Here is a 26,427-nt window from a genome sequence, read left to right as displayed (position 1 = left end):
CATCACTAAAAAGAATACATAACGCACAGATTTTCATCTACGTAGGTATATGACGTGAATTACATACGAATTATCTTTTAAAGAACACAAGAAAAAAAGGAGGAATATGGTTGAGACGAGAGCAGCACCTCAAACAAAATGTCACCACACTTCAAAATAACAACAAAAAGAAAAATAGAAAGCCAAGGGCTTGTTTGTATAAAATTGGCAACACAACACCCCTCACGAGTTTCACTGCAAGTGTTGCTACCTCCTAAAAACAAAACAGTTTGCTGTCAGGTGAATAACCTCCTTCTGTTTGTTAATGAGTGTGTGTGTGTGTGGGGGGGGGGTGGCTACCCAAAAAGGAAAGCCAAATCGCATTCCACAAGAAATACGCAAAATGTCATTTTTCCGACAAGATCTAAGAGAACATTGTGAAATAAGTGTCAAACATGAAGGTAGCTTGATCATTGAAGAAGGTATCATGGCCTTATGGTATAATGAATGTGTTGAGAAAATATCATAGGGGAAGTTAAGAAAAAAAATCAGAACTGATGAAAGATTACAATTGTATAGGTTTAATAGAAAGTTAATTACTGAGCTTGTGCTTAATAACAAACGTACTCTTTATTTATCCGAACTTGATATTTTAATTAGGCCCAATTTCTGCACCAAAGCGAGGGGGCACGGTAGCTCAGTGGTACTCACTCTGGTTCAAGGGTCCCGGGTTCACTTCCCGGCCTCGCCATGTGAGTTTGTGGTGGGCAACACTGTGCTCCTGTCTCTGATATGGCCTGAGCTGCTAAAAAGGGACGTTACACCCACACCAATTTAATTTTTTGCATCAAAGCGAAGTGTTTCGGTATCTTTTTCACCAAAGATACGAAGCCTACGTGAAGGAAATAGTAGCGAAGTTTGCTCACATAAACCCAGTGTGCGAATTAACGGGTGGATCAGGAGGATTTCTCCTCTTGTTGTGCTGGATGATAAGTTTTGGATATCCCCATGTTATCTTCTTTGAAGTACAGTGTATCTCCCCCAGTACAATGTCCCTTAGTTCGCACACTGCATAAATCAGATTTAGAGAGTGAAGCGAGTTAATTGTGAGACCATCAGAAGCTACCTAAAAACCAGAAGCTCTCAAGTCACATAATAATAATAATAATAATAATAATAATAATAATAATAATAATAATAATAATAATAATAATAATAATAATATAATAATAATAATAATGGGTTGCCATATAGCTCAGTCGGTAGAGTGACCGACTGTCAATCTTCATCTTTTAGTTTCATTTTCAGGGGCTAGGAGTTATGAAAAAACGGGACCCAGAGTTTAAATTGGGATCCGAACCACTTCTGTTTTTGAATCCCAACTATTGAGGTGACTGCGGGAAACGAATCTGCGACCACGCGCGCCCAAGGCGAGCGCTCTAGCGATGAGGCTACAGGGAAGCAATTAATGTGTCGAATAAGGGGTACAAGAAAGTGAAGGGAGTCGTGACACCGCAGGTCACCACGTGATATATCAGTTCAATGGTAGACAAATGCCCCTAAAGGCTGCTGAACCACCAATGTTTTATTTATTTATTTATTATTATTATTATTATTATTATTATTATTATTATTATTATTATTATTATTATTATTATTATTATTATTATTATTATTATTATTATTATTATTATTATGTCAGTGAATGTACGGTGTATAAGTGTCATTTCCCAATAAATCAATCCTATAACGAGGGTATGTGATAAGTGCATTTGGATTAGAACAACATTTTATAGATATTCGTACAATTGTACTTCCTTATTGCAAGATTACATTTTTAAAAAAATATACTGCCGTTCAATTCGGTACATTTGGGCATTGTCAATACATAATAATTAAATTTCACAGACGGCGAATCGACGCGTACTAGCTTGTCAGCCTTGCCTACACCGACAAATGTTTTATTGAAAATTCGAAGATTCATGGTGGCCGATGAAAAAACAAAGATGAAAGTGTGAAACTCCCTCAGCAATTCGACTACACTACCATTTCCGTACATATAAGAGTATTTGGATACACTGGCTGAAAGAAGCATGCTTCCTCGGCTCATTTCGTTGTTGTTTTCCGAGAACAGCCGATCCACTATGATCCGGAACACCAAAACAGTATAATACGTATTCCTCATGAGACGCGAAATTTTCTCGTCTCGTTTTCGACACGAGACGAGAAATACAGTCTTAAATTAGAGAAACATGACAGTTCTCCTTTCGCTTTCGAGACTAGATGATAAATTTTTACAAATCTCGTGTGCAACGCAAATTTTGCCTTAAGAGATCAGGGGGCTTATGCAGAGTTCGTTTGAAGTCTAATTAACGCCATTTGAAGTCTAATTAAGGGACTCACTAATGGATGATTATCAAAATTGTATTCAGAGACTCTGATTAGGACGTAGTATTTGACGAAGTTAATCAAATGTGACTAATTAACCTAGAGCAGAGGCTAATCTTTTACCCACGGTTTAGCGTGCGTCACAACATTTCGTATTTCGTATTTCACGTGTTTTCATTTTTACAGACTACGCATGCGCTGATCTACTTTTCCGTAGTTACCATATTTATTTTTCTCACTCGGTGCATTGGGGTTATATAAGTTAATCATACTCAAATCATGTTTTTAGTTGTACTCAAAGTAGACTCTGAATACCAAAAAATGCAACTTCCTTACTAAAATTTAGTGTGCCACTAACGCTCGATTAACGAATTGTCTCTGAATACCGCCCCAGGAGTTTAACCAATTCAGCTACAAGAAAGGACACTGTCTTTTGGTTGTGTCTTCTGATATCGAAAGAGGTAGCAAATAAAAGAAAATATTTGATTCTTTTTACAATCAGCACACAAGATGGCACTTGCTGTCAGATCTTACTAGAAGTGCTCATTTTTATGATTTTTTTTTTTTTTTTTTTTTTTGTATATGTAAAGTATTTTAAACTAACAATCCAATTAGGAAATAAATATATTTTTTGATCGTTTCTCGTGTTATGTTTCACATTTTATTTAAATATTAATTTACATTTAAGGAAATAAATTTTAAGAAGTAGCTTGCGCCAAATTTGTTGCCAAATTTGAGCGTTTACTGTGATAGTCACAACAAGAAAATTCCTGGATTCCAGCATTGCAGGTCGAGAAGTGAAACTTAGCTGTAAATTCGGGTAAAGGTCGAAAATTAATTTCTCCAGTACGTAACCAAGCAGAATTCCATAATAACTTCCATTATTATGTGCCATGAGTAAACACTGTACACTATCTGGCAACGCCACACCATTCAACCAGCGTTTAGCATAGCACCGAGAACACCTAGTGATCCACCTTAAGCGCGAGTTCCGGTTAAATTGAGTTATCAGGTGGAATAAGTTTAATCGAAACACAGAACAGTATGTAGGTAGTTGAATTTTGGAAATGTACTTGCAGATGGGAGGATACTATTTTTTGTATATCTCGTTGCATATTGCATGGGAATATTGAATCTTCCTTTCCAATACACGAAAGTTAGGAAATGTGATATACCATTATGTTCTTTCGAGCCACTCACATATTCGGAAAATTTTTCTTGTTAAAAATCATTTACTGTAGTTGTATGCTGCAAAAGAGTTTTACGTTCATCTGTGTACGAACATTAATTAGGAAACTTGGATGAGATGTATTTTTAAAAAAATAATGCTAATTATGCAACAGTTATCTGCAAAAAGGCAAGAACAAATATCCTCGCTAAGTGTCCTATATGTAGCGTGAGTGTTTCCTACAATACAATTTAACGGATGTCTGGAATAGATGTTTTAAGAATGTCACGAGACAATATACAAACTTAACGCTTTGCTTATATATACTTTAAAATATATGTGATAAGAAAAATGTATACGGTAATGTATATACAATGTAAAAATGTACAATGTTGTTAAAGGATATAACTGTGACTAAATGCATTTATAAAGGTGCAACATTGTAACTGGGCCTACAGATTGTTGTGTTTAATAAATATATAAATAAATACAGAAATTGAATTTCCTGTTAGTAAGAGCAAAATCTAAAAAAAATGGAATCAAATCTTTGAGTTTTACGTCCAACGTTTATGACGGTTAGGCTAAAGGAGACGGTGATGATGTGTGAAATGAAGAAAGTGTGAGGAAACGGAGGAACGCCGAGGAAACCCACGCACACGGTGTTTGTACACCACATAGTTCACTTGGCAGGGGCTGGGATCGAACCCGGGACCCCAAGCACCAGTGCTGAATGCTCTACCACTGTTTTTTTTAAAGATTATACCGATCATACCTCAGTTTCCTGAGCAACCCGAGTTTCTTCGTATACAAGGCCTCTTTGACCTTTACCATATTCGACAGGGACACGAACACATACATATCCAGGACAGTTAAAATTCCGACCTTGCTCTTCAGAGGGAATCGAACCCCCAATGGGCTTCACCTCACGATCATCAGCCTAACGCTTCAGACCGCTCGGCTACACCCACCGGCTACTCATTCGGCTACCTTCTTTTTTATATATATAAAAAGATCAATCGATCATACCTCAGTTTCCTGAGCAACCCGAGTTTCCTCGTATACAAGGCCTCTTCGACCTTTACCATATTCGACAGAGACACGAACACATACATATCCAGGACAGTGAAAATTCCGACCTTGCTCTTCAGAGGGACTCGAACCCCCAATGGGCTTCACCTCACGATCATCAGCCTAACGCTTCAGACCGCTCGGCTACACCCACCGGCTACTCATTCGGCTACCTTCTTTTTTATATATATAAAAAGATCAATCGATCATACCTCAGTTTCCTGAGCAACCCGAGTTTCCTCGTATACAAGGCCTCTTCGACCTTTACCATATTCGACAGGGACACGAACACATACATATCCAGGACAGTTAAAATTCCGACCTTGCTCTTCAGAGGGACTCGAACCCCCAATGGGCTTCACCTCACGATCATCAGCCTAACACTTCAGACCGCTCGGCTACACCCACCGGCTACTCATTCGGCTACCTTCTTTTTTATATATAAAAAGATCAATCGATCATACCTCAGTTTCCTGAGCAACCCGAGTTTCCTCGTATACAAGGCCTCTTTGATCTTTACCATATTCGACAGGGACACGAACACATACATATCCAGGACAGTTAAAATTCCGACCTTGCTCTTCAGAGGGATTCGAACCCCCTGTGGATTGCGCCTCATGATCCAAAGCCGAACGCCCAAGACCACTCGACTATTGCCACTGGCACTACCACTGAATGACCGCGTCCCCGAGCAAAATCTACCAAGGCTACTTCCGAAAGTCGAGCATTAAAAAAAAAAAAAAAAAAAAAGGGGTCAAATATTCATAAATTTAGAAGATGAAAAGAGGCGAAAAAAGCTTTACAACAATACACGGGACGAAAGTGAAAAATGAAACGAAATCGTTTAGAATATCCCACGTTTATCCCCTTTGGACTAACAAGGAGGGTGTCCGAAGTGTAAATTTCAGATTTCAAAAATGTTTGTGCAGATCCTTAGGGGGGCTCATAGAATAAAGATCGGCACAACAAATTTCGGTGGAACCCCATATTTGGGTGGGGCAGTGCCCCATTTGCGATTTTCGGCTTTCGTAGTAAAAATCGGCCTTTTAATATGAAAATTGATTTTTTGTCGTCAATCGTTATCATTCGTCTTCATTTGCGTAAAGATACTTCAATTGTGGGTCAAGGATCCCTGTGTGCGGGGGTCCACCTCACAAGTGTGATACATGTTCTCCCTTCATTTTGACGAGCTGAATTCAAATACGTCATTAAAAGTTCTTTGTGGAGCACATGTGCGACACAAGTCTCTACCTAGTTTCTGGGATGCTAAATCACAAGTTGAAAGAGAACTGAAGGGCTTGAAATAGAAGTTTGGCAGAATCAGTGCTTACTGTATGGATTGAAGCCAAAAGAGGTTTCATTCCTGTACATGACATGAATGTTCGAAAATGGGCAATTGAAAAAGCGAAAGAAATTAATCTTGAAAACTTTAAGGGTTCCAAAAGTTGATGCACCCGTTTTAAACGGAAACATAATATTATGTAGCGAGAAATAACAAAATTCGTGTCGCGAGCAGACGTTGACACTTCAGAACAAATAGAAATTTCGGCCATATTTTTCCAGTTAGAAGTCAGGGATACGTTACCGGAATTCGATACAGACAATACTTACAATTCCTATCAAAGTGGTTTTGCAATGGAACTGCACTGTAATTGTATGTTAGGCATACAAAGTCAAAAAAAAGTAGAAGCTTCTGTACAATCCAAAAATGCCTTATCTCATAGCTATACAATAATACCTCTTATGTCTGCCAGTGGAAAATAGTTGGGCCATTATAGATTGTATTCCCAGAACCGACAGGAAAATTTGGAGCTCAGGCCAAGAAAACTTTATCCCGGCCCCAAAATGTCAATGTTTCTGCATCAAAATCTGGAAAGATGAATAAGCTGCATTTGGAGGAGTGGATCCGTGACGTTTTGGTTCCTAACATATTGGACAAAAGTGTCTTGGTCCTAGATTCATGGTCATCTTTTAACAAGAGAGAGACGCAGCAACACATTCTGGACCAAAAAAAAAAAAAAAAAAAAAACGTTTTGTAAACAGATTCCACCGGGAACAACTTGGGTTGTACAACCATTGGATATTTGGGTCTTTAGAATATGGAAAATACGGATTTTTGTACGTAAAATAAGAATTTCGTAATTTTACACCAAATTGATGTACAATACCAACGTAACAACATTATAAAATTACAATCGCTAGTTTACGAACAACTATCATCGCCAAGGTACCATTATGTGTTCATATGTAGTTGGTATAAATCCGGATATGTAGATGCGAGGCCGCCAGAATTTGTTAATCTACTGAGTTAATCCACCAGAATTTGTTAGTCATTTTCCTTAAAAGACACTATCATATGCAATGAGTGCGAAGATATAACACTCCAGAAATGTAGTTGGTGCTCCAAAAGTCTTTGCACGGAACACTTCTGTAAAACATACAATCCGTAAAGTAAGCAGGAATTCTGCCAAACTTCAGCCCTTCAGTTATCTTTCAACTTGTGATTCGGCATTCCAGAAACTAGGTAGAGACCTGTGCCTCACATGTGCTCCTCGAAAAAAAAAAAAAAAAAAAAAGCCATATTTGAATTCAGCTCGTCAAAATAAAGGGGAACATGTATCACACTTGTGAGGGAGACCTCCATTGGTGGATCTAGCCCAGGGCCGTGGGGGCTTCCCCCCAGTTTTTTTAGTGACAAAAATAATTGAAGCTATTATTTATATATTCTTGAAAGTTTACTATAAACTCATGATATAGTATCATAGCCTGGGGTCGGCTTTCCCCAGTCTTTACCTTCTAAATCCGCCACTAGGGACCCCCTCACACACTAGGATCCCTGAACCACAATTGAAGTATCTTTACGCAAATGAAAACGAATGTTAAGGATTGTCGACAACAAGAAATCAATTTTCAAATCAAAAGGCCGATTTTTACTACGAAAGCCGAAAATCGCAAATGGGGCACTGCCCCACCCAAATATGGGGTTCCGCCGAAATTTGTTGTGCCGATCTATATTCCATGAGCCCCCCTAACGATCTGCACAAACATTTTTGAAATTTGAGATTCACACTTCGGACACCCTCCTTGTAAGGGAGACGGATAATTAAGCAAACTGAATGATGATAGAATAATCGGTGGAATTATAATGTGGGAGGAAATGCGAGTACCCGGAGAAAACCCACGGGCACGATGTTATTCACTACAAATTTACTTGGCTGGAGATCGAAGCAGGAATTCCCTTAGTCTGCTTGGGGTCCCGGGTTCGATCCCAGCCCCCGCTAAGTGAACTTTGTGGTGGACAAATATTGTATGCGTGGGTTTCCTCGGGGTTCTCCCGTTTCCTCCCACTTTCTTCATTCCACTCATCATCACCGTCTCCTTTAGCCTAACCGGCATAACCGTGGGACGTAAAACTCAAAGATTTCATTTCATTTCATATGTTAACTAGCCTATAAGGTATAATGGAGTTGAATTTCATGAATAAAAGTAAGTCGATTCCACAATATTATCGGCCTTTAAGGAAATTAAATAAATAAAGATAAGATGCATATTAATGAATACATTCCACTGAAGTTAAACTGAAGAAACTATGTATATAAATAAGTGTAAATATTCATTTATGATTTTTCACGGAAACCAAGATCATAATTCTGCACGATGACTAGGCCATCTATGAAAAGGAAATTGAAACTTTGCGAGGAAAAAACACCCACGGATTGACATTTTTGAAGAGTACTGCGGCATCATTCCGCGGCCAAAATTTACGTTTTATAGTTTGCGATTTTGACTTTGTGATATGACGTTAGTGACACAAATTTTGCGTTTCGGATAATCTATTCTTCGCATTTTTTCCTATATACACCACCAAAACTTCTTGCATTGCAGTCTGCAAATATTGCGAAGATTGATACAGAATGAGGCTCCTGCATTGAGGTAACTAGAATCTTCGAAATCGAGGAAATGTGACACGTTTACTTCTAACAACTGAAAGAATCTTTTAACAGCTACAATTACAGCGGTTCAACGTTACTCTAGGATAGCCAACAGTGTTCTAGGGGGAGCTGCTCCCCTTAATTTCGTCTATGGGCCCCTGGTGTACAGACTAGTGCTCTTTTAAAACTCAAATAACTCACTGTTCGAATATTTGAACAAAAATCGTTATGCGGATAATTGTTCTTATATTGAAAACGAATATTCTGATATTCGAATAACAGAATTGAAATTACTCAAATCTATATATATCAAAATGAAAGTGACTATGTTAATGACTCGAAACTCTCTTGAGTCACTCGCCCGATCTCGATCAAATTTTCAACATAGATGAGGTTCAAGCCTGGGATGTTTTTTATCATTTCACTTCGACAGTAAAACTTAGGGATGGGAGAGGTATATATAAATGATCGAAAATGACCGATTTTAGTGTCGAATCCACAGTTTTCGGGGTCGCTGAGATGAACAGTGACACTTCTGACGCCGTTTAAATCTAAATTCAGTCTCGCAAGTTGGGGGAGATTTATATAAAAATGATCGAAAATAACTGATATTAGAGAACACTTCAGTAATAGTAAAACGTGACTGACTAACGGAACATATTACTACAGTTTTTTTTTTTTTTTTTTTTTTTTTTTTTTTTTTTTTTTTTTTTTTAGCCCAGCGAAGCTAGTAATTAACGTTAGTAACAAATATTCGAATACTTTTAGTAGCACTAGTCAGGCCTGCAAATAGAGGGGGACCACGGGAGGCTGGCCCCCCTAATATTTTAATGGCCCCTCCAGTCCTCAATACAAAATGCTATTATTAATACAAAAATCACAATTTAGATATTTGTAAGAGAATTTTTAATGACTTGGCCCCCTCTATCTTATCCATGCCCCCCCCAAACTTCTGTGTCTTGTTGCGGGCTTGGCACTAGTACAGACTTCTGATTTGAAATGGTTTGAGTGATCGTGTCACCTGACGTATTTTTAGTTGATGAGTTTCTATGCAAAGCCTTACAAAGAACATTACGTATGACATAATGCAGTAGGTAAACTGGTTTAGTCTATTTTCCCTCGCTTTGTGCACAAAATCAATCATTCTTTTTGGCGGGAGAAACCGACTCACCTATTTTCCTCGTTTGATTTGTCATTCAACGAGGAAACAACGGGAATTCAAGGCCGATTTACACAAGTGACTCACTCTTCTCCTTAACTTCGGAAACACTTGCCTCAGCACATATGCACATGTTTTCCATGTTAATAGTTTATCATTGAAGGGAGCTTCTACCGGCATTTGTGCATCTGGATGTTCCAAAATAACTTTTCTAAGTTTATCCGTTGAAAATAAGATTATTGTTTAGAGTTGAAAGCTGTCAAGAATAAGGAAATAAAATCAAAGCTAGGTTGGAAATTTGCTTGTCCTAATAAGTAACGACAAACGTCTTAATTCTGTGCGTCACGTCAATAATAATAATAATAATAGTCACGACAATATATATCACTACCTACGCTATTACTTGAATGCTTGACGCTAATAAAGGTCGCTACCAACGCTATTGTTGCCTTCCTGACGCTAATAGATGTCGCTACCTGCGCTATTCCTAGACTGCGTGACACCAATAGGTATCGATACCTGCGCTATTTCTTGCCTGCCTGATACAAATAGATGTCGCTCCCTGCGCTATTCCTTGACTGCGTGACACCAATAGGTATCGCTACTTGCGCTATTGCTTGCCTCCCGAACGCTAAGAGAAGTCACTCCTTGCACTAATGATGCCTGCCCGACGCTAATAGAAGTTGCTACATACTTTATCTAGTACCAAATTGCGCAAGCAATTTGCTCGTGGAAGTTTTTGATGTATACATAATTATTTTAACGTAATTTCCTTTTCATTTAACTTAAAACGCCTTACTAGTGGAAAGTCCACTCCAAACGGCTGTGTAATTGAAAAAAAACAACAACATTATTTTAGATTAAAAGCCACCTATTTCGAAACCAGTCGATCGATTGAAATGTTGAAATATTGATATCGAAAAGGTTTACTGACAAATTTATCAATATTTTTGACATTTCGACATTTTAAGTAGTTCGATTTTTAATAATTCAATATTTTAAAATTACGATATTTTCTATGTTTTCTGTTGTTCCCATATGTCTCGATAATAGATATTTTGATAGTTTTTGATATTTGATTGATCCTTCGATACTTTATTGATACAGATTTTCCAACCGCACAGTCCTATAACAGCCTGATTGCTTTAGAATCTGAATCAACAACCGAAGAAGAATTTATTCCTCTATTAGGAACCGAATTCAGAATTGCACACACTAAAACCATCTACGAGGTATCCCCTCCCGACTGACATTCATTTAATCGCAGTGGTCGAAGTGAGACGGTATGCGGTGGTATGCCATACCACCTCTAGTTTTTCAGTGACTAAGGCATACCGTCTCTGTTTTTTCGATGATTAAAACATACCGTCATTGGAAAGTAGATGCTAAATACCTTTAATAAATCCATTTTTACGTACAGTAATTGACGAATAGCTTTGCACGTAAAAAGATTTTATTTCTTATGTAGAAATAATTTCTAAGTTGACGACACCGACAATTTTCTTACCTTTTACCTACCTTTTGTTTTTAAGATAAGATGTCTTCAAAGAAGTTCACCTAGTTCATATTTTGGTGTGCCATATTAAATTGTTTCTTTGTTATGTATGTGTGTCTATCTCCTTGCCTTAATGCATATAAATATCGTGTTTTGAAATGGACGGATTTATTTATTGTCTGCTGTGGGGGATGGGCTTTCGGGTGTTTGGAATACCCCACAGTCGAATGGGGACCGGAAGTTTTCTCGCAGGAATTTATTAATATCCTCATTCGGTTTTTGAGCATTTTCGTGTATAATTCTCTATAATACAACATTAGGAGATACTTTTTATTTTAGAAATTGTTGGAGGGGATCAAAGTCTCTCCAACCCCTCCCCCTTCCGGCGTTATTACAGAGAAGCTCTCCAATCGTTTTCAGTCATTATGTAAATCGAAATACAATCGTTTAGGTTACATACTCTCACTCATAGGCGCCGACTTGAAGAAAACATTGCGGGGGGGGGGACAATGAATAAATATATCATCATATTCATCCGCTTTCTATCAACTGCATGACGAAGGCCCCCTTCCCCCCTAGTTCTCGGTAAGATGCATCCACTCCGCTGAATCCAAATTCACGACCTAATGCAAATTTGCCTAAAGGCTTTAAAACGAATTCAAGTTCAAAATTTGGGAACTTCACTGAAAGTTTGCGCCCACATTAATCTTCACTTGTCATATCAGTGCTGCCAGTGTGTTGGTTGAAGCTTCAGTGCTCCATTAAACATAGTTTTGAAAATGGCGTTTTCTATCGAATAAAATGGCTCTTCCTATATTGAGTTAAAAGCACGACGAAGTTTACGACAGAAGTTCTTGCTCCTCTTTGTTAAATCTTCCTCGAATGGATTATATTTGGGGGGGGGTGAGGACCCCACCTATAAATATTGGGGGGGGAAGCGTCTTGCCTCCCCAAACTCGGCGCCTATGCCCTCACTGGATTTCAACCTTTAGATAGCCGGTATGTCGAGTCAATATCTTAATAAAATATACCGCCTCTGCTTTTCCCACTTCGAACACTGGTTAACCGAATGGGAACCGGTCAAAACCCCCACAGCCAAAACCCCCACACTCAAGAAATGTCAAAACGCCCACACGATCGGTCATAACCCCCACACAAATGGACAAATCCCCCAAACGCACGAACGGTCAAAACCCCCACAGCCAAAACCCCCACACTCAAGAAATGTCAAAACGCCCACACGATCGGTCATAACCCCCACACAAATGGACAAATCCCCCAAACGCACGAACGGTCAAAACCCCCACAGCCAAAACCCCCACACACAAGAAATGTCAAAACGCCCACACGATCGGTCAAAACCCCCACACAAATGGACAAAACAGCCACGGACAAAACCCCCACACAAATGGACAAAACTCCCACACAATCGGTCAAATCTCCCACACTCTGAAATGATCCTGGTTGTATGTCTTGCCCTTGTACTTTTTAATAACATTTTTTATTCCACTTAAACCGATGTTGCAACTATTCTTCTTGCACTGTTTTGTAATGACAGAAACACTAAGGTGGGCGTCGTAAAGAGCCGCAACAAAGACGTGCAATCACGGTATTTTCAGAGTGTGGGGGATTTGTCCGATTGTGTGGGGGTTTTGTCCATTTGTGTGGAGGTTTTGTCCATTTATGTGGAGATTGTGACCGTTGCTATGTGTGGGAGTTTTGTCCATTTGTGTGGGGGTTTTGACCGATCGTGTGGGCGTTTTGACATTTCTTGAGTGTGGGGGTTTTGGCTGTGGGGGTTTTGACCGTTCGTGCGTTTGGGGGATTTGTCCATTTGTGTGGGGGTTATGACCGATCGTGTGGGCGTTTTGACATTTCTTGAGTGTGGGGGTTTTGGCTGTGGGGGTTTTGACCGTTCGTGCGTTTGGGGGATTTGTCCATTTGTGTGGGGGTTATGACCGATCGTGTGGGCGTTTTGACATTTCTTGAGTGTGGGGGTTTTGGTTGTGGGGGTTTTGACCTAGACCCACCGAATTAGGAAAGGAGACCTCATTCTCAGTTTCTGTCAGAAAAAAAAAGTAATTTTGTTCTAAATCAACCGCAGTTCGATAACGTTTATCAGACTGCAATCCCAATCATGTCAAATAGTACTTTTTAATATCCTGTATTTACTGCTGGCTGCTTTATTGTATAACAGATGAATCGAACGAATCCCCCTCCGCCTCCGCCCCTATCTTCCCTTTGATCCAGTGAACAGTTAATGAAATAATTGATTCACAAGCCCTTCTTTGTTGATGTCACGCAGGCTGGATTTGATGCAGCTCGACCACAGCAGGTAGCCTGCCTCACCCTTCCTTCAACAGATTAAAAAAAATATATAAAACCTCAGTAATTAACCCCTTCCCCTCCGCCCCTGTAGGAAGAACTGCCGTGTGCGTGGTCACGTCCAACTTCGTACGAACAAAGGACGCACGGAACTAAAAAAGAAAAAAAATGAAAAACATCCAGGACACAACTAGTTTCCCCCTCCGCATGTAAACTACTGCATTATTATGCCATATAATTCTGTATTTAAAAATAAAAAAAATAAAATAATGGGTGTTGGTCCTTCCTTTAACAATGGCTGATTGTTGCATCCTCCTTTTAGGCTTCGGTCGGTATCTGTAGAGATCTGTTCCTGTGATGGGTGTAAAGTGACCTTCCGGAAATTTGTAAGGTTACACTGTTCTCATTAACACGTTAAGTACAAGGGAGGAAATGACACGCTATATGCGCTTTCATAAACAAGAGCTAACCTACAAACAAAATTACATGCGATTGTCGAAAAACAACTACTAATTTACAATATATGTAAATGTTATTCTGCTGGGATCTCTTTAACACATACATATTCCCATGCAGCAACTTACATATATTCGTGGTACAGTAATGGTAATATTTATAGCATAACTGCATAGGAATTCGCAACATTACTTCAACATACTGAAGGCCGCATAATTGGTCGATACAGTCCTTTAGTTGGTATACATAGATAACAGGAAAAAAATATGAAAATTTTAAGGTATAAGTAGTTGTGGTAGAATATAAATTCAAGTAGTGTACACAAAATTTCATTAAGGGGAGTTCAAGCTCATCTTTTCAGAATTTTTGCGTACTTGCCAACGAGACGGGACGAGAAGTTTTACAAGTCCCATGACCAACACTAGTTCATCCAGGTTTTAGATCTAAAGCACTGCTTTAGCATTTCATGGTTCACAGTATAAAAAATTAGAAACTGATAAATTAATTGTACAAACACAATGAAGAGCATTTATCAACATTTAAAGATACGGAATTCATTACACAATACACTCCAATTATAAATATAGGGTATGGTAGCTTAGTGGCAGAGCGTTCACCTCTGTTGCGTGGGGTCTATGGTTCGATCCAAGCTCGCGTCAAATGGGCTTTGTGTGTGGTGGACAAACACCGTGTTCGTGAGTTTTATGGGGGTTCTCCCATTTTATTCATTCCACTATTGCATTCATTTCCCATCATCACCGTCTCCTTTAGCCTAACTGGCATAACTATGGGACGTAAAACTTAAAGATTTAATTTTTCCAATTATAATATTTATAAATATGGTTTGAATGTCGTTATATGACACCCTTCGTGGACCTCTTGCGACGCGAAAGGATTCTGAAAACTTCTAGAGGAAATGATACATTTAAAAAGTTAGAGGATAAATTTTGTACATGAATTTACAAAACCAGACGAGAAAAATACGAGACAAGACGACATAAAAAAAAAATGAGAATGGAGACAAGACGAGACTTTTATAAAATCTATGAGATAAAACAAGAGAATCTGAGTTCTCGTATTGTCTCGTTTTATGGGCAGCACAACATGAGACGTTCCCAGTAGAAAAGGGGAAGTCAATAATAGTTTGTCTTCTGATAATGTACTTTGAACGGTCAAAACAATTGTTTAATTTGAAACCGTACTTTCTAATGGAAAGCGGAACAACTTCCTTAAATTATGCATAGACATATGTATAGCCATGAGAAGTGGTAGTTTGGTATTAGTACTCGAACACATCAAATCTTCGACGTAGTAGATTCGCGTTTGGTTTCCGGTGGGAGCCCACTTTAAGCTGTAGATCCACGTCTCATACAGCCTTGATGCTGAAAGGAATGTTTAACTTCAATCCAACCAACAATCCAGTACGTGAGAAGAAAATCCCTGTTAGAAATTTAAATAAATTAGAATGAAGTGTTCGTAATGTAGCGTTCGGAAGATACGACAAATCTCGGAATCTACATCTAGTTTCTGTGTCTTTGTGCTAGAAAATTGCTTAGACCATTGTATAACTTTAACTTTAATCCGTTCAAATTTAATTCATAGTACATTCAGAATATTTAATTTCTTCTGTAATTCTGTATTAAATGAAGGACAAACAGCTTCTTCCTTTATTCTAGAACTTCCACTTCCATTTATTAGCAGTTGAATAAAGCTCTAACTAATTTACGTTTTTTGTTAAGAGATTCACTTATCTAGATCTGGTTTCTTATCTAGAAAATAACTTAGGCCATTGTAACTTTAATCCGTTGAAATTTAGTATCATCTTAGCGTATGGCTATTTGAGAATGCGTTTTTGATGCGTTAACCCCACAGGGAACGCATTCAAGGTGGCTACTTGGTAATTTTACTTTCGCCAGAATTATAAATCATACTGTGAGCCAGTCGGGGTTTCCAGGTCTTTTTCCCAGGTCCAGGTCTATAATAGCAGAGTTCCAATATTCTGCACAAAGCATCTTCAAAGCAGCTGTTTCTTGCTAAAATCCCCTTGCCTGGCAATATATCTTACCTTTTTTTCCCCCTTTCTTTAGACATCTTTTAAACAGCAGGCGATCTATTGTTCCGAAACGTACCAAATACGCTCGAGCTGACGTTTTCTCCGCGTTTTTATTGCTTTTGCGTTTGCATCGCATTGTGATTAGTCATCCACATTTAAATACATGGTCAGCGTATTCCAAGCGTACCATGAGCAATAAAAACGCTTTGCGAACGCTTATGAATAGCCACGGTCTTAATCATAGTGCATCATGGTATTTTTAAAAAAATTCGTTTTGCGAATAGATTAGATAATAATGAAGGTCCTCGTCATATGCCGTTCCCGAGGATTTTCGTTGCTCGATTCAGTTTCCCGTAAGGAACAACCCAGAACTTGAGATACATTTATTACTTTTGTATTATCCTAAATTTATGCAATTTATCGGTCTTTTTCTTCTGTACGGTCATCAACTGGCTGACACTAAAATGCTACCAAGCAAATTTGTCACATTTTTCAAAGGACATTCACTTATGAACCTATTTCCAACAACGTCTCAGACTGTCGAATCCAAACTATTCAAATCTCTGTATATTTATGCTTGTTAAGCAAGTTGACTTACAGGTTTACTTTAGACGTGCCAAAAACTGGTAGTATTGCGATTCAAATATGTCATTGGAAATGAAAGAGGAAAATATACCAAAGAAATTTCTACTTACGATTCTCTTTTAACTTACATTAGTACAGTTTATCCATGCATTGTGGCGGATCCACGGGGAGGGGGCAAGGGATAATCACTTTTTTTCCTTTTTTGATCAAAAGATCCAATATATTTCAGGCAAACATTTTCTTATACATCTTACATCTGAAGAACTACATACAGTGTAGCCAAACCCAAACTATCACTTAACCCAGTATGATGTGCTTATTCCGCAAAAAGTACGAAAACTCGATTTAGGGGCTGTTCAAAAATTTTGTGGCCCCTGATCGGGAAACTAATTTTTTGCCAAGACCGCAATCTTTTGATCCATTTTTTGTATCTTTGTTAAAATTCTTGTTTTCACTTGCAGCATTAATTCATTCCAAAAAAGAAATGCGGTATGTTTTCGGTCCATCCAGTGTGTAGGTGTGTGTGTGTGTGTGTGTAGCACAAGTCTAGAAGAGCTCCGGTGCTAATTTCTCGGAGCAGTCGCGAAAAACTTCAAATAGAGTGAGTATACGAACAGCTGTAGAAGAGAGGGTGATACGGCTCAAACACTTCGATAATAAATATTTCAATATTTTATTCGTGTTTTACTGAAAAGCCATAGCGGTAGGGTGTAGGGCCCGAAACGTAAGATGCGTCATTTTTTTTTTTTTTACGGTGATTACAGTGGCGCAACTAGGCTCCCAGTTTTTTTTTTTTTGAGTAATAAAAATGATTTAACGTACTATTTATATATGTTTCAAAGTTTATAGTAAACTCATGATATAGGCCAACCTATCATAATCTTGGTTCTGGCAGCTCCATCCCCCCAGTTTTTATTTTCTAGATCCGCCTTTCAGGCACGTAGCCAGGATTTCGCAATACGGGGGGTCCGTGACGAAACTGTGGTTATACCAGGGGCTCAATCATTCTAAACTATTTTACTGATAACATATATTCGTTCGTTTAGCCAGGATTTCGTAATAAGGGGGGGTGACTTGAAATACTGCGGTTACACACCAGGAGATCAATCAGTCTAACCTATTTTACTAGCAAGATACCCATACCGGTATTGGGTTTTAGGGCAATAAAATGAGGATATGTTAGTAATAATTTTAATAAAAAGCTATGAAGAAATCTTGAGTAAAAGAATATAAAAAAAAGTATTGAAAAAGATATAGACTTCCGAGGTCATTCGAACTCGGTTCAACTTGTCTTCTTTCTTCTTCTTTTTCTTATATTCATTTAACGCCATCAACGATAGCAACGAGATCTCTTTCGGCAGTAAAAACATTCTATAAAATGGATTAGTGTTACCACGAAATTCAAAATGGCTCATATTATTGGCGATTCTGGACATTTCTTAAGTTCTACCTGAGAGTTTATCTTATTGAACCAGTTTATCGATCGTAATTTGTAGTCTATAGGATTAGCATGGAGATAGATGGAAATCGAAATATTTCGTTAAACTAATGTCCATTTTAACTTGACCTCATCCCTCCCCCGTTTCTTCTACACAAACCCCTCACAAGAAAGAGTAGCCAAGCGCTTGCTCCTTGCTGTATCTTTATATTTTTGACGCTGATTCATCTTTTCCTCGTTTCTTTCTGTTTAATTCATCTTTAATATTTTTCATTTCTGGATCCAAAGGGGGGGGGTCCGGACCCCCCGGACCCACCCCTTGCCTACGTGCCTGCGCCTTTGCGTGATTAGAAAGGAAAGGAAGCAGCATCTTGAGTGCTTCGTACTGAAAATCTCTCCAAATTTGGGACTTTTTGGGTCGGTTGATTTGTCTTTATGCTCTTACTGTTCGTTAGCAGCGACATTAAGTAGGACAAGAGGACGAGATCTACAGTCCAATAAATAAAACTACTAATAGAAATACAACTAGGTATGCATTAATTGCAAATTTGGGGCGAAACGATCGATCTTCATTAATTATTCATAGAATTTTTAGTGCATCAATTGTTTTGTGAACGAACACGACATGCAAAAAGTTGAATTTTGCATATCAGTGAAAAGCAAAGTGGCTTTGAAAAAATTGTGTTCAGAGAGCAAAATGAAAAGGGCTTGTTCGACTTATTCTAATACTCAATATTCTATTTTTCCATTGTTTACAATGAGAATTCGCGCGCCAAATACTTTTCCAATGTTAAGTCTATGGGCATCCCGTTTTTCGGTGATTATTCCTCAATGATATGTCCGATCGGGACATATTACCCCTTACGACACACAGCGCGCGCTCTCGAATAACCATGTCAAATTTGTTAAAAACGGGTCAAGCATCTCGGAAGAATATCCGAATACACCAATGGCTAAGTCGAGCAAAGAGGGGTTTCGCGTCAATAAATAGAGCCTATATAGTGCTCCTTTTTATTCTACAGAGTGACCCAAAAGTAGGTATAGAGTACCGTACTGATCAGCTGGCTGTATTTTATATCATTTTTTATTGTTAACAAACAGGTAGACCTAATTTCTTTATTATTTGTTCTTAATGTGTTTTTACTTATTCCTTAAGCCCGGAGCAGTCGAAGTAAATAAATCCATAAACTAGAATGTTACACTTGATCAATGCAGGGGTGTATACCTACTTTTGGATCACCTTGTATTTCGATGCAAAACTTCTACTTCATATATGTGCCCTATGTTGATTATCCATGAGCCATTCCCCTCCCCTCTCCCAAATGATCTCCTCCATCCGCTAGTGAACATGCACAATAAAATGATTGCGGTTAAGTTACTTCCTGGCAAAAATATTCCACAAAAAAATATGCCAGATTGACTTGATCCCTAGTCTTCCGTTGCGAGCGCTGCTATCAACTAAAGGAATTCCACTCGCTTTCTCTCGCTTAGCAACAGCTGAACCCTTATTGGCTCAACGTGTGGGTGCATGAGGGTGTGAGCTTTAGTTCGCGTTTTTGCCACAGCTCAAGACATTTTGGCAGCACGATAGTAAACTAATTAACTTTATGGCCTATGGAACCCGGAGATTCAATGCCCTGTTCACAAAAGCTCTGCACTGACTTCTATCCTTAGCCAATTGGATCCAGTTTCTACTTTGTATTCCTATTTCTGCAAGATTCATCTTAATATTGTCTTCCCATCTGCGCCTAGGTCTTCCTAATGGTCGTTTTCCGATTTGTCTTAACGCTAACACTTTGAAAGCGCTCCTACTTTCTTCCACCCTGGCTACATGGCCCCGCCCACCTAAGCCTCCTAGATTTGATGACTCTAACAATGTTTGGTAAACCGAATAAATTATGCAGTTCATCGTTATGAAAATCTGTTGCTAGTGCCTGAGTTAAATCGTAGTCGAGTATCAATCTTGAATTGCTTGGTTCCATTAGTTGCGAATTAACTTTAAGTGTTCCTGAAGAAAATTGCCAGTAAGACAGCGTTTTTGCAATGCTAAAAAATAGACTAACCCACGCAAAACTAATTAACCGAAACTATCCTAAGCTAATCTAACATAAGTTAACGACATTTACACTTACCAATGCTAACCTTGTATAAATTATACTTAATTTACATCTACCTAAGTTACATTTATGAAAGCAAAACTACGCTTAATTTGCCGACATTTACACCTTAACTTAAACTACGCTTAACTAACCTAAGTAAAGCTTATCGAAGCAATACTTACCAAAGCTAACTTTGCTTACATTTAATAACGTAATCGAGGCCAATCTAACCTAAATCAAGTCAACATAGGCTACTTACGTAACAAACTAAACTAAAGAGCAGTTTTATTCCAAGAAATACGTTTGGAATCAATTTCTTTAGGCTTCCTTTAAAGCACGCTAAGAAATGTTAAGATCACGTATCAAAAGGATACCATAAAGCATAAGTATTATACTTAGATATCAATGACGCGGACTACGTGGGTGCTTCGGGGCTCAAGCACCCATTGGAGATATTTAATGGATGCTGAGCACCCCCTGAATTTTTGTGTCGGAATTAACTTCGAAATTACACTTCCATACGTGAATAATAAAAATATACTGTAGTGCGTGTAATCCCGGGTTAATTTTAGATAAGGATGGAACCAGTTTTCATGTCTGAACGGATTCGGTTCTAGAAGATCCGGTTCCGGAACCGGTTTTTCAGATCCAGGTCTGAACCGGTTCTTCGGATCCAGGTCTGGAACCGGTTCTTCAGATCCAGGCATGGAACCGGTTCCTAAGATCCGGTTCTGGAACCGGGTTTTCGGACCCAGGTCTGGAACCGGTTCCGGATCCGGTTCCTCGCGGAACCAGTTCCGCCGGGACCGGAACTTTGTGGTCATCCCTAATCAATACCTATTTTAGGCTCCACAGGTTTACGGCATCTCGAAGGTCGAGTGATATAACATTACAACGATAATAATAATCCGTGAGTGTAAATTTGTATAATTATTTCTTTAAGTAACTTGATGTTTCATGTTGTTAATTTTTATAAAAACGTAGACTGCTTTACATAAATTGCAAGACAGTTGAATCATTTTCTATTTTTATTCAAATTATCCTTAAATGTTCCAAGAATTTGGCTAATCATTATTATTTTAAAAATTTTCTGTCTCCTTATTTTGGCCGATACTGCTAAACACGTTTGAAGTTTAGGCAAGTTTTTACTTTGGGCAAGGCAGTGACAATAAGCAATGAATCTAAACCGGTTCCCGCAATTATAGTTACAGTTCCCAAGAAGGAAAGATAGAAAACAACGTGCCCTGCGGGGCTCTAACCCGCCTTCACTCGCTAACGCTCGCTCGGCAATAATATGTACTGACAGTATATCACTGCCTTGCCCAAAGTAAAGAGTTACCGAAATGGAAATCTACAAACAAAATCTTAATGTTTAGGAAGCCTGTTCAATATAAAGTTTAGAAAATCTTTTCTTCGCAAATTAAAAACAATTGCACTGTTCATATTGTTTAAGCTGCTCTTGAAATCTTTCTCGCCTCTCAGAAAGAATTCGGAATTTGGGAGTCATTGGTTTATTGGATCTACTAAAAAATAATAATAATAAATAAATAAATAAATAAATAAATAAATAAAAATAACAAAAATAATATTTGACGTTAGTGCCGACACCTGAGAAATTTAAAAGTTGGCGCCTATGCTAGATATGTTTCTCTAAGAAATAACGTATTTATAGCTATTTTCTTGTGTCATGTCTAAAGTAATCCTACAGGTAATATGGTTTGTAAGATCGCACCCTTTTAGGTTAGCACCGAGATTTTCTCCATTGAGTAATGTTTATAAAGGAGTTTAAAAGCACCTACTTCCATGGTATTGTATTGTTTTAGTAACTGAATATGCATTGTTTTGATTCTTCTTAATTAAGAGAATAATAATAACAATAATACGATGTATCATGTAATAACAACACGTTTGCCTCTCAGCGTGTACCTTCTAAACAAAATAACAATGTTAGCTATCAACCTACGCACGATGTCTGTGGTGCTAATTCCCTTTTCAAAAATCTCATCACGTAATGTTGCGTAAGGGAACTGGATATACACATGTCTTACGCAACCTCACGCACTCTTTTGGGACAGGAACTTCTGAAAAGGAGAAAAACGAAAGTGATTGTGTTATTATTTTCTATATTTAACACCGTTCAAATCAATTTATGTTCTTACTTTGAAACAGTGAATGTTGTTATTTCAACCTATTTCCACAATTTTTTATTCTGCCCATCTTGTTTCGAAAGAAGTTGGTAAGTAAATGAAAAATTCAATTGAGCATTGCGTTTATGCCCTTATTACTCAAGAAAACGATACAGAGTGATCCACCTGATGAGTAGGTCCATACTTAACAAGAGCTGAATATCTATGGTCATGGCCGCCGCCCTGGACTTTCGAAGGAGCCCCAGTTCTTCGAAATACATATCAACATATATTAGATTTGGTTACTATAGTATTTAATATATTTGCAATAAATACTATAATGTTATAGTATGTACTGTAGTTAATGTTGAATTACAAGAATTTTAGGAATGATAAAAAAAATGCATCAAGAGATTGCGATCTTAGCAATAATTAGTTTTTGATTCAGAGGCCACAAAATTTTTGAACAGCCACTAAATCGAGTTTTCGTATTTTTTATGGAATAGGCACGTCATATTGAGTTAAGTGATAGTTTGGGTTTGGGTACATTATACTGTATGTACGTAGTTCTCCAGATATAAGGCCTACAAGAAAATTTATGATTGGAATATAATGGATCTTTTGATTCAACATTGGATCAGAGGCCACAAAATTTTTGAACGGCCCCTAAATCGAGGATTTTATTATTTAGGATGTAGATTTCTAGGCTGTCGGCATCTAATCCATTTAGCCCTTCACGTTTTGAGGGATGACGTCCCTCGGCGAGCACACAATCCGGGGAAAGGGAAGGAAGGAAAGGGCCTGGGACCTATAAGTTAGGTACCACCCCGGCATTTGCCTGGTGTGAATAAGGAAAACCCAAGAAAACCTCATTCAGGGTGGCTGGCCTGAAAAAGCGTGTTACACTTTTTCGACCGAGTGACCCCACCGGGAATCGAACTCGGGACCGCTCGCACGGAAGGCGAGAGCATTAGCGACTACACTACGCGGCGCCACACCCCTTAAATCGAATTTTCTTATTTTCTACGGAATAAGCACGTAATACTGAGTTAAGAGTCTTCATCCCTTGAAATTAAAATACCGCTAATTTTACAGTAATTATGTGATATCTTCAAATAGATAAAAGATAATTAAAATATGGAACAAGAGCGCCCTAGACAATATTATTTTGCGTGAGGTACCGTTATCACAAGTCACCTATTGGCTTTCCGTTTTCAGCTGTTTGGAAACGCGAAAATAAATGCCGATTTTCAAAATGGCTCGAAATCGAAAGCAGATAAGTGAGTCGTGATAACGGTTTCTCATGTAAAATAATATTGTCTAGGGCGCTCTTGTTCCACATTTCGATTATCTTTTATCTATTTGAAGATATCACATAATTACTGTAAAATTAGCGGTATTTTAATTTCGCCGGGATGAAGACTCTTAAGTGATAGTTTCAGTTTGGCTACACTATATATAGTTCTCCAGATATAAAGGCTACAAGAAATTTTTTGATTGAAATATATTGGATCTTTTCATCCAATAATATGAGAAAAACTAATACTCTAAGGAAATATTATAGACACTATTCTTTAATATTTATATCACCTCCTCCGCGAAATAAAATTCTAGGTTTGCTCCTGCAAGTACGTACAATCTTCAAGGCGTACCACAATGATTTCTACAAAATTGACTCTTTTACGTCAAGAAAATCATGTTATTGATGTGAAAATAATATGTATCGAATAGGAAAGGGCCAATTAACTTATCGAAAGACCAAACGACAGTCATCTAACTTATCAATCTCAGTCCTCAGTGGCCAGTACCAAATTACGCCTTTCTTCTGCCATTCTTCGAAATTAAAATTTTAGCAACTTTTTTGTTGTTGTCAATACTGCCTGAAAGGTCTTGATGAGATCTTAATATCTCCTGAGTCATAGTTAAAGGCAAATATGTTTTCAAGAGGCGAAGAACACTGAAACTTCTTTCTGCTTCGCAGCTTGAATTCGTTAAAACCAACAGCAGTCGAAGAAGTTGATCTTCATTGAAGTTTATTTACGATTGGCCCCCCAGAAGAGGAAACTTTCTTATTTTACATATAAATAAAACCCATCCCAGAGTTTGGAGCTCTTAAAATAAGCTCTAAGTAGCAGTATTACAACCCACTGCCCCCCTGGAAGTCCGTCTTGGATCCGTCCCTGCTACAGTGTACTGTGTACAAATTAAAACAGTTCAGATCTCACATATCAAGGATGTTATGCACTTTGGCTGATATTCTTTTGCTCATTGTGCTGCTCAATTGTCTACTGAAGCCAGTCCCAGTTCAAAAAACACATCTGGGCACAAATGAAAACATCTAAAAGGGATTTGAAGAATAAAATTATATGAATATTTCTAGATAATATATCCAGAATTTATACATTTGCAAAAAATAACTACGGACGTCTGGTAATCCTGGCTTCTATGTCGCTTTGGCCACACACCCCCTATGAAAAAAAAAATCCTGCGAGTGTCTCTGGCTGCGCCATCTGTGTTTTGAAGTTATTATGAGTCGTGGACCTACAGTTTAAGATAGAATCCGAACCACCGTAACATATTCAAATTTTAATGCTCTTCGAAGGGGAATCGAACCCATGACCACGTCTAACAGTAAGGCTCTTTTTTCGAAAATGAATTCAGAGCTCATTCGTGTCTAAGTGATTAGCGTACGCGCCTTTGGCGTGGGAGAACAGGGTTTGATTCCCGGAGGGAGTTAATGTGGATTGTATTTCACATTAATCAGTAGGCTCACGTCTCATATATCCTCGCTGCTGAACGAGACGTTAACACAGAATCAACTCAACTCAATTCAGTATCCCAGGAATTAGTTCCACCTTCATCACCTGGAGTTCTGTGTGCGGTGACAATAAGAGTACGAGGTTCCCTGCAATTCTGCTAGATAGGTAGGCCTATATACAATTTACACAATTGTATTTGCGTGAAAGATGTACTTATTTTTTTTTTTTTTAACCTTCGTTGTGTGTTGGTGCTCCACAGATTGATTTGATGCCAAGACATGCCCTAAAGTATAAGGAGAGGTTCTAACAGAAGACTGCATACAAGAGTGGAAGGAGAAAAAAAAAAGGAGTATACAGTTGATCAAAGAACCAACTTTCTCTCGGGTTATGTTCGTTAACCTTCGAAGAGCAGTGGCTTGTTTGTAGTAGTTCCTCCCACCATGATTTGGGGTTTCTTTTTGTATAAATGCTACAACCAATTATTATTATTATTATTATTTGTCTCCACTCTCGAGCTACAAACACCGCCTTTCAGCTTCTAGTGTAAACCGCAGAGCAAGCGTCTTCCAATGTGGAACAGCGGAGGTTCTTGAACCCTTGTCTCAACGGATGAAACCGGTATTCTTCAACTTGGCTACACCATGAACTAGTTCCGTAAAGAGATTTTTTTTTCTTTCTTTTGTTACTCGTTCTTATACGTCACACTGTGTATATATGCTTAACATTGATGTATTGAGCGTTCTAACTTGTGAATCCGGCCTGGACTCGCGCTCAACCCAGTTCGATCCCGATACAAAATTGGCAGAACGTCATTTTACACACATCCACGTGTTTTTCTAGTTTTTGTGTTGTTCTTTTATTATTATTATTATTATTATTATTATTATTATTATTATTATTATTATTATTATTATTATTATTATTATTATTATTATTATTATTATTATTAAAAGGAAACTCTGATAGAAGTCGATATATTCAAAAAATTAAGCGAGGTTTCGCCACAAATAAATTTAAAACTTTGAAGTACCCAGCAAGTTGTTCTAGGAATGGCATGACTTTTTTTTTAAAGAGTCTGACCTTTTACATAATAAAAGCAAAGCAAAAGTCTTTCTGAATATGAAAGCATTAATAACTCATCATACATACATACAAGTACATACATACATACAGTAGTAGTTCCTCCCACCACAGTAGTACCAGAGTAGTAGTAGTAATACATACGAGTACATTATTATTATTATTATTATTATTATTATTATTATTATTATTATTATTATTCAATGGGAATACTGCTTCTTGATGTTGGCATTGTGGCGTTCACCAGGATCGTGAGGACAATTGGGGAGCTACTTGAAAGAGAGAAATAGCGAACACATGTTTAGAAAGCCAGTATT

At 38.1% G+C, this 26,427-nt stretch overlaps 1 protein-coding gene across 4 annotated transcripts in view; it reads right to left on the bottom strand.

Annotated features, from left to right (window-relative positions):
• The window catches only part of LOC145676351 (uncharacterized), a 173,871-nt gene that overhangs the window by 107,058 nt on the left and 40,386 nt on the right, over positions 1-26,427 (bottom strand). The window contains exon 2 of one of the 4 annotated variants that reach the window (XR_014129376.1): positions 22,107-22,226. The exons of the other annotated variants lie outside the window; for them this stretch is intronic. The gene's annotated coding sequence lies outside the window, so the exon portion shown is untranslated. Of the gene's footprint in view, positions 1-22,106; positions 22,227-26,427 lie in introns of those variants that run through there. 4 annotated transcript variants of the gene reach the window in all.

The sequence above is a fragment of the Thermobia domestica genome, unplaced genomic scaffold (assembly GCF_964235325.1).
Source record: "Thermobia domestica unplaced genomic scaffold, izTheDome1.hap1.1 HAP1_SCAFFOLD_112, whole genome shotgun sequence".
Taxonomy (NCBI): domain Eukaryota; kingdom Metazoa; phylum Arthropoda; class Insecta; order Zygentoma; family Lepismatidae; genus Thermobia; species Thermobia domestica.
The sequence above is the reverse complement of the archived record's forward strand: the minus strand, read 5'-3'. Positions and strand labels throughout refer to the sequence as shown.